This window comes from Pan paniscus, chromosome 1 (assembly GCF_029289425.2).
Source record: "Pan paniscus chromosome 1, NHGRI_mPanPan1-v2.0_pri, whole genome shotgun sequence".
NCBI classification, from domain to species: Eukaryota; Metazoa; Chordata; class Mammalia; order Primates; family Hominidae; genus Pan; species Pan paniscus.
In genome coordinates, this window is record NC_073249.2 from 42,418,529 (window position 1) to 42,426,918 (window position 8,390).

Consider the following 8,390-nt stretch of genomic DNA (forward strand, 5'->3'; position numbering starts at 1 on the left):
GAGGACCAGAGAAGTTAAGTTACACTACTCAGGAAAGGGCACACTGGGACTTCATGCAAAGCACCCCACCTCCACAGCTGCATTCTCGATCTTTGTGTCCCCTGCCTTCCCCCTTGCTTGGATGTATAGTCTGAGTATCTGGTCAGGTCCCTTCCTGTGTAAAGCTCTAAAGGTTTGCTTCTTTCTTTCTTTCTCTCTCTCTCTCTCTCCCTCTCTCTGTCTTTCTCTCTCTCTCTTTCTTAGGCTCGTGCATGGAAGGTTTCATAATCATTTCCAGGAATTGGTTCTCTTTAGTCACCTAACTAGTTTATTACAACCCTGGCCTAATGAGACATTACAAAAAAAAAGTTCAGAGAGCCGGAACTAGAGCTAAAAATTCAGGCACCAGCCCTGAGGTCCTTGCTGACATATGTATAAAAGGAGCTCAGATCTTTATTTGTGGGGATGTCCATCTGTCTCAGCTTACTCGCGGCAAATGCATGACTCTAAGCCAACTTTCGAGAGCTCTCTGCTAATACGTTGGAGGTTTCTTCCTCTCCTCCAATAGCCCACTGTGGTCTGAGACATAAAAAATCAGTTTAATAACAGCCTCAGTCAGGCCCTAGGGGAAGATACCTCCACAGAGAGACCCATAACGCACTTCAGCCAAGTAGACACAGGTTATTTGATTGTGCTCACCTGGTACAGATATCCCAGAGCTGAAAGCATGACTAATGTGGAATGGAGAATGGAGATTCTACTCAGAAAGAAACAAACCCTGCATTCAGGGTCCAGCACCACCAAGCTCTTCATTTTTCATACAGTGACACAGCTTGGTTTACAGGTGCTGGCCTTCCCGGGCCAGCGTGCTCCCTTCACTGTCAGCAGTATGATGAGCTGTCATCCTACTGCCTACTGTCTAAGGGGCCAGCTGAAACCCATGTGGGCAGCAGAGAAGCGGCAGCCTTAGGAGAGAACCCCATGCTGCACCTCTACAGGCATGTGGTGATCACCAGTGCCAATGCCCCTGGCCTGCAGACCACTGTTTGCCTCCTGGATGCATTGCATCAAAGACATTGATTGAAGCCAGGCACCGTGGCTCATGCCTGTAAACCCAGCACTGTGGGAGCATGAGGCAGGAGGATCACTTGATGCCAGGCGTTTGAGACCAGCCTGGGCAACATAGTGAGACCTCATCTCTACAAACAACAACAACAAAAAGACACACATTTGCTGAGTAGGATCTGAACTCTTCTATGTTCTGCCTCTGCCACCTCTGGCCTTGTTCCCACTGCTCACTTACTTGCTACCTCTATCCAGATCTACCAGTTCTGCTGTGAGCATAGAGGGTCAAACAAAGGCTACTTCTTTCCCTGAGTGGCAAACTTCTGGCTTCCTAACCTTGAGTACTTTAGAGAAGAGGAAGAAAGCTAGGACTACTGTGTCCAAAGGTGTTTTCAGAATGCTCTAATTTGTCTGAAGATACTGTGTTTCATTTCAGACAAGAGTTCAAGAAAAAGAATTCAGACTATGGCTTCTTTAGGGCCTGGCATGGGAAGATCAGACTGATTAGCAAATGCAACTAATCTAAACATTTTACGGGGCCAGCACTTTCCTTCCCTACCTCTGCCAGTGGAGTACAGACAACTACAAATTAATTACAATATACATCACCAAAAAGAAACATACTCCCATTCTAGAGATGGGAACATTGAGGCTCAGATGAACACAGGCTGCAGGGGATTACAGGGGCTATTTTTCCAATCGCTGCCTGTCAGGCAAGCCTTGGGCCGAGAGCCAGGCTCAGACCAGGAACAAGGAAACAGCAAGTCTTCAGCAGGACCCCAGTGGCTTATGAGAGGGGCTGGGCCCTGTCACCTGACACTCCACCTATTGACTTTGGATGTCTACTCCAAAAATCTTCCTCCTTCCGCTTCTCCCTAGCCAGGGTGTGGAGGTAACAGCACATAGGACAATGGTTGGGTAACCTCAAAAAAGTTTGCTCATATGTCCCTGCCTCTCAGAAACAGAGAATCAAAGCTCTTTGGAGTGTAGGGACTAGGCCCAAAGAAGAATTGGGAGAGCTTTTGGACCATGGCTGACTTTCCATTTCCAGGGCCTTTTTCTTTCTTTTTTTTTTTTTTAATTATTTTTATTTATTTATTTATTTTTGAGACAGACTCTCGCTCCCTCGCCCAGGCTGGAGTGCAGTGGCACAATCTTGGCTCACTGCAACCTCCACCTCCAGGGTTCAAGCAGTCCTCCTACCTCAGCCACCTGAGTAGCTGGGATTACAGGAGCACGCCAGCATGCGTGGTTAACTTTTGTATTTTTAGTATTTTTCACAACGTTGGCCAGGCTGGTCTCGAACTCCTGGCCTCAAGTGATCGCCTCCCTTGGCCTCCTGAAGTGCTGGGATTACAGGTGTGGGCCACCACGCCCAGCCTCCAGGGCCTTTTATGTTCCACTTCACTCCCCGCTCCCCACGGCAGGCTCCTCAGGGCTGGACACAGGCAATCTCAGGGGGCTCTTACCACAGTTTCTACCTTCACTCTTTCACCAGCCAAAATGAGAAAGGGTACCAACAACCTCCCCACTCTGGGAGCCCCAGAAGAAATGTTGTTTTCACTTTCTGACTGAGAGGCAGCTGAGCTAGGAAAACAGTGAAGAATGGGACATCAGGGCAGTGACACAGGGAGGCAGGTGGTCAAGGAGAAGGCAGGGCCTCGGTGTGTTCATAGAGGAAAGTGAAAAGATTTGAGCATTGCATGCACACGTTTGGCCAGTGAGTCACCTCTCCAACACCAACTGAAGACTAGAGCTGCTAATCTGACAGCGGCCTTCCTTCCCTCTTCACGTCCCTGCACGCTACCACCCAGCTTGCCATCCTTTGACTTCCCTGATTAAGGTTGTTCTTAGAGTTGACACAATGTTGCGCATTTGTAGATGCCATATGCCCCGAGCTCCTTAGGAAGGACTCTAGGAAGCCCCTAGAGAATCACCAACAGTCAGGGTCTTTCTAATGAACTTTTCCCTCTCCCACCTGCCCCTTAATAGGGAGACTCACCTGGGAAAAGGTTTAGGCCTTTGAACATAAATCTGGGCTCAGAAACTCCCAGAAAACATGCCTAAATGCAGCCAACCGGAACATTCAAGTTCCAGCTCCCCTAGTGGGATTCCAAGTAGTGCCTTCACAAGGAAGCATGCTGCCAGCCAGCAGCATTGCCAGCTGGGTAACAAGGGCAGTGGTCTCCACCCAATGCTCTTCTCCCCCAGCCCAAAAGGAAGAACTGAAACAGGAAGAATAAACGCTGTGCTCCTACCACTGAGTGACAGCTAGGGTCAGCAAACACCATACCACTATCTGCTAATGGGAACAGGTAGCATGAATAATTCCAAACAGCCAGTATCCTCTAAAAAAGGGGGAGAGTTTATTTAGCTTTGGCAAATTCAGTCACAATTTTATTCTTCAGTGGTTGATTCTAAAATGACTCTGTATTTTAGGCTAGATGAGGAATGCTGGATTGCAGGGCTGGCTGGCCTGGGATTAAACATTGACTCCAGTCAGGGGTTAAACATTGACTCAGGTGAAGATCTGTACATAGGAGCAGAGAGTTGGCAGTAAAGAGCATTTCCTCTGTCCCTCTTATCTCATTTTTATGGCAAAAGCCACACTCAAAGGAACCATCCATGTGGAGGGATGCCCGCTGAGCAGTGGAGAGTGAAGAAGGGCTATCTAGCTTCCCTTTCTCTGTTGGTGATTGTGTCAACCCATGGTTGTGGAGCATCAAGCTAAAGACAGCCTGAAGGGTTGGATTTGTGTGAACCTGTGGGCTTGGTCATCTCCAATATTCTCTGGCTAAACCAAGGGTGTAAACGGACGTCCCTTGCTGTCTGTAGAAATATCATCCAAAAAGTTCATCCTGACAGCAAAAGTTTTGGGAAGTGGAGGAAAATGCTTTCTAGAAAACCTTGGTTCTAGACCCATCTGTATGATGACCTCCTGTGCAAACTGGAGCAAGTCATTTCACTTTTCTGTTCTTGGTCCTTCATCATTCAGTGGAGAATCACTCTAGTTACGCCATCATGTTCTGGTACATGCTCCTAGTAGTCTCCAAAACTGTCTTAGCAGACAGTGTCAGACACGTATGCATGTACACACACACACTTGCCTTTTGCTGTCCCGTTTATTTGATGCTGAATCATAAGCACCTATTAGATGCTAGTCACTGAACATATTATAGCTAATCTTTTTTTAGATTTTTATTTTGGGGAGATAGGGTCTTGTTCTGTCACCCAGGCCAGAGTGCAATGGTGCAATCATAGCTCATTTCAGACTGCAACTCCTGGATTCAAGCAATCCTCCCACCTCAGCCTCCCAAGTAGCTGGGACTACAGGGGTGTGCCACCATACCTGGCTAATTTTTTTGTTTTTGTAGAGACAGGGTCTTGCTATCTGGCCCAGGCTAGTCTCCAACTCCTGACCTCAAGTGATCCTCCCACCTTGGCCTCCCAAAGTGCTGGGACTAGAGGTGTGAACCACTGAACCTGGCCTATACTTAATCTTTATAACACACCTATACAGTAAGTATAATTTTCCCCAGAGACATTAAATAATTTGTTCAAGGTTCCCTGGCTGGCAGGTGGTAAGGCTTGGATGTGAACCTAGGGCGTCGAGGTCCAGAGCCCCTGCTCTTTTCCCAAGGCTACACAGGCTCTCTATGCTTGCTACCTCCTGGCTTGTGTTGTTCCTTGACAGTATTGCATGTGAGTGATGACTTCTCAATTGGACTACTTGCCCTTGGGGAACAGGGGTGCACTCTCCTGCATGTCTCAAATCTCCCTGGACCTTGAGCTTGTCATGGTCGGTAGGCCGAGAAATAACCACCACCCCTCTTCCCCAAGGTTTGTCTATGTCTCAATCTCTGGAGCCCAGAAGTGTGACCTTATTTGGAAAAGAGTCTTTGTAGATGTGATGAAGTTCAGGATCTTGAGATGAGGACATCATCTTGGATTAGCTGGGTGGGCCCCAAATACCATCCATATAACAGAGAAACAGAGAGTTATTTGAGACATACACAGAAGCCAATGTGACTATGAAGGCAGAGGTTGGAGTGACATAGCTACGTGCCAAAGAACACCAAAGAATGTCAGCAGCAACCAGAAACTAGAAGAGGCAAGCAACGGATTATCGTCTAGAGCCTGGAGGGTGGCCCTGCTGGCACCTTGATTTCAGGCTTCTGGTCTCCAGAACAGAAAGAGCATACATTTCTGTTTTCTTAAGCCACTAAAGTTGTGTTAATTTGTTATAGCAGCTGTCAGAAACTAATACAGTGCTCAACCAAAACACAGAATCCTAGAACTGAAAGAGCCTTGGGAACAATTTGGCACTGTCCTCTGATGGAACAAACAATCCTGCAGACCTACAGGATGAAGTGATCTGGCAAAGGTCACTCGGCAATTAGAGGCAGAATCAGGAACAAAACAAAGGTGTTCCACAGTGACTTATGCTGAGTCCCAGAGTCAGGAAAGTCCAGTGAGAAGCTGTTCTTCTGCTGGTATATTTTCTTGTATGATTACTTTAAAAGAAGCAGGGAGGGTTGAGCAGATGAAGTGTTGTAAGTTTGGAAAGTATAATCACTGCTGTTATCATCATTATTATTGATTTGGGCAATGGACTCTCTTGGCCTGTCCCTCCTCCCCCAGGGCTGGGAAATAGGGCCACTGGGTTCCAGATGGGGAAACCACAGTACAAGAGGGGAAGCAAGTGAGTCCAATCACACCACCGGCGTGTGGCTGAGCCCAAAATAGGACGAAGGATTTTTGACTCCCTGCCTCTTCCCAGGGCTCTACTTCTCATTTTCCCCTTTCTGTAAACTGGATCAGTAGGATCAGTGGGCTCCAGGTATGTGGGGGGTGTGTGTGTGTGTGTGTGTGTGTGTGTGTGTGTGTATGTGTGTGTGTCTGACATGGGTCAGCTAAGACAGTTTTGGAGACTATTGAAAACATGCAGCAGGACATGATCTAGTAAATTACCCACCATCATGAAATAGCAAAGCAGGGAAGGAAATCTGCAACCTGTCCTCCACCCCCACCAAGGCAGCATGAGAAGAAATGATTTAATGAGTGTTCTCCCCTTCCTCCCTGCAAGCCTTCGCTCGTTAAATTTCTACACTAGTGTTCTGTGAACCTGCCTTGACTTCTACTCCAGCCTGGACAACTGGACACAACTTATTTCTTGCTTTGGGAAGGAAGAAACAAACCCTACAAATATTTTGACTATTGAGTTCAAATGGAGAGAGGTATAAATCGGGAATCCTTTGAAAGGAGCTATAATCTGACAGAACCAGGCTTGTCTCATCTCTGCACCTGCGTATCTTGTCTCCCCTCACATCCTCCTGCTAGACATTAACCCCAGAACTGGGGAGGAGAAAGACTGCTGAAGAGTAAAAAGGAGAGCTTAGTTACTGATGTGTCTTGGTGCCCTCCCACCCACCACCGTGGGGCAGAGTCCAGGCTACAGTAGGGGAGAGGGGATTAACAATGATAGAGATATCCAGGTGGGCTTGAAAATTCCAGATTGAGGGGCCCTCACCTTCGCCCATCCTGTAGAGAACTTTGGTGGTCCACAGTCTTGCTGATATCCATTGTACCCCCAATTATATGGGAACACTGACACACAGGAGGTTACAAGAGTGTTGGGGGAAAATGTGACTCTGCTGCACAGGATCTCCCAAAGGCCTCAGGAGTCTGTGATCAGCCAAACTCACCCTGCACCCACAAGGTGGGCAAGGAGAGGCTGAGGGCCTGGAAGACCCACCCCAGGGAGCTCAGTGTATGGACTAGGAGGGCACAGTGTGGACCACAGAACCCTCAGGATGAGCAGGGACAAAGCCCACTGACCAAGCAGGGGAAGTCACATCTCAGTAGACAAAACTATTTCCTTCTGGAGCCCAAGGCCAGCACAGCATCGTGACAAAGCAAGACCAAAATAATAATGGGCCACCCCTTTTCACTGCCTCAGCAGTAACATTGACCACCCCCTCACCCAAGACCGCTCTCTCCAGACTGGACCCCAGGGGAGAGAAGGGAGACAAAAAGGAAGGGAACTCCATAATGAGGCTAAATTTTAAATCTGGAGTGAAGTGACTGAGAGATCACTGAATTGGGCTGAGCTTGCCTAGAAGTGACTAGGTAACTTGTTTTCTTTTATCAATCAGATTATGGGTTTAGGGTTTGAAATTAAGCTACATCTGGAAGCCATCATCCTCATCAAACTAACACAGGAACACAAAACCAAACACCACATGTTCTCACTCATAAATGGGAGCTGAACAATGAGAACACACGGACACAGGGAGGGGAACATCACACATCCGGGCCTGTTGGGGGGGGTGGGGGGAGGGAGAGCATTAGGACTAATAGCTAATGCACGTGGGGCTTAATACCTAGGTGGTGGGTTGATGGGTGCAGCAAACCACCATGGCACACGTTTACCTGTGTCACAAACCTGCACGTTCTGCACATGTAATCCCGGAACCTAAAACAAAATAAAAAAAGAAAATCTAAATTTGCAAACCACAAAAAAAGAGAGAAATTAAGCTACATAAAGAAATTATGGGGTTTTTTTGCTTGCCATTGAAATCTGTGATTGTGCGTTAACACCCACAAGTGAGCCAGTGGTTAGCTAAAATAAGACCCAGGGCTCTGGCTGCCTTGTGTTTCTCCAGGGCTCTATTTCTCTATTTTTCCTTCCCCTTCTGGTGTTTGGCCTATAGGACTCTGTAGGGAGAGCCTGGGTCAGCCCTGCACAGGTAGGATGGGCAGCATTTCTGTGGGGGTTTGCAGTGAGGGGTGGGGGGGCCATACACGTGTGTGTTGGGGAGTGGGCTTCACTTTTGTCACAGGACTGCCACGATCATTTGGGGAACACCCGGGAGTCCCAACCAGGTCATGTTTTGGCATGGACTAACAGATAGGGAAGGAGGTGCTACTTCAGCTCAGCAGGTCAGCACCCTCCTTGCTATGGAGCCGAGCCCGGGTCCTAACAAGACTCTGAGGTCAGCCATGTTCAGGGGAGCCCAGAAGCAGCGAGTCTTTCATGACTCCGGGGAGTGAAACAGGAAGGGCCACAGTCCTGCCAGTTCCTGGAGCTCTGGGACTGGTAAAAGGGGCTTGGCAGGAGGTGTATAAGGGGCATTTTTGTCCAGGCTAAGTAACCTAGGGAGTCGGAGGGGATTCCCAAGCAACTGGGGATATGAGACCAAGGACTATGACAGCCACTCCTGCCACCTGTGCCCCATCAGATGATGTCAACTTCAAATCAAGCATTGGGCCAGGTATTTTAGAGCTAATACCTGGCTATATCCTCTACCTGTAGATTTGGTATTACCATCCCTCTTTTCCAGATG